The following is an 839-nucleotide window of genomic DNA, read 5'->3' as shown; positions in this document are numbered from 1 at the left end:
TGTGTGTGTGTGTGTGTGTGTGTGTGTGTGTGTGTGTGTGTTGGGGGGCTACATTAGTCATGGCATGTGTGCAGAGATCAGAGAACAGCTTGTGAGAGTAGGTTCTTTCCTTCCACCATGTGGGTCCTAGGGATTTAACTCAGGCCATCAGGCTTGGCAATAGGCACCTTTACTCATTGAGCCATCTCAACAGCCCACTAAATTCTAAAAATAATTTCTCATGAATTGTTATAAAATGATAGTAAAGCTGTACATTAATAACATCTTTGACACCTTTACTGAAAATGTAATATTCTGTTTCTATCACAGTTTCTATATGATTTTTCGCAAGCTGAAAACTATAAAAATTTGATTATGTTTATGTTATATAATGGTAACATTATAAATATGTATCAGTGCAATTGGATATTTGAAAATAAAAAGCAAAAATATTTACTGGCCATGGTACACATTCAAAATGTTAATCACTTCTATAGACTCTCCCAGCTGTCAACTGTAGATCTACACCTAGGGTCAGTGTGGTAGTTTGGAAATTAATGAATCTGCAGAATCATTTATTCTTGTTTAGACTGAGCTTCCTACAGCCCAGTGACTTTAAAGAATTGGTCATTTTCATTTGAAAAGCTGAAATATTTTTATAAAATTGAAACAATATTTTTCTTATGCTGTCTGTGTGAATTTGGAAAATGCTATATTGAAGAATTAAGTAGAGATTGCTTACAACAATATTGGTTCTACCTACATAGTCTTAATTGAAATCTACCTGATGATTTTATATCCATGCTCAGATGCCAAGGATCTCAGAAAGTAACTGACTGTGACTAGTAATAATCAGATAC

The sequence above is a fragment of the Nannospalax galili genome, unplaced genomic scaffold (genome assembly GCF_000622305.1).
Source record: "Nannospalax galili isolate Female #2095 unplaced genomic scaffold, S.galili_v1.0 scaffold87, whole genome shotgun sequence".
Classification (NCBI taxonomy): domain Eukaryota; kingdom Metazoa; phylum Chordata; class Mammalia; order Rodentia; family Spalacidae; genus Nannospalax; species Nannospalax galili.
Note: the sequence above shows the minus strand (reverse complement) of the source record.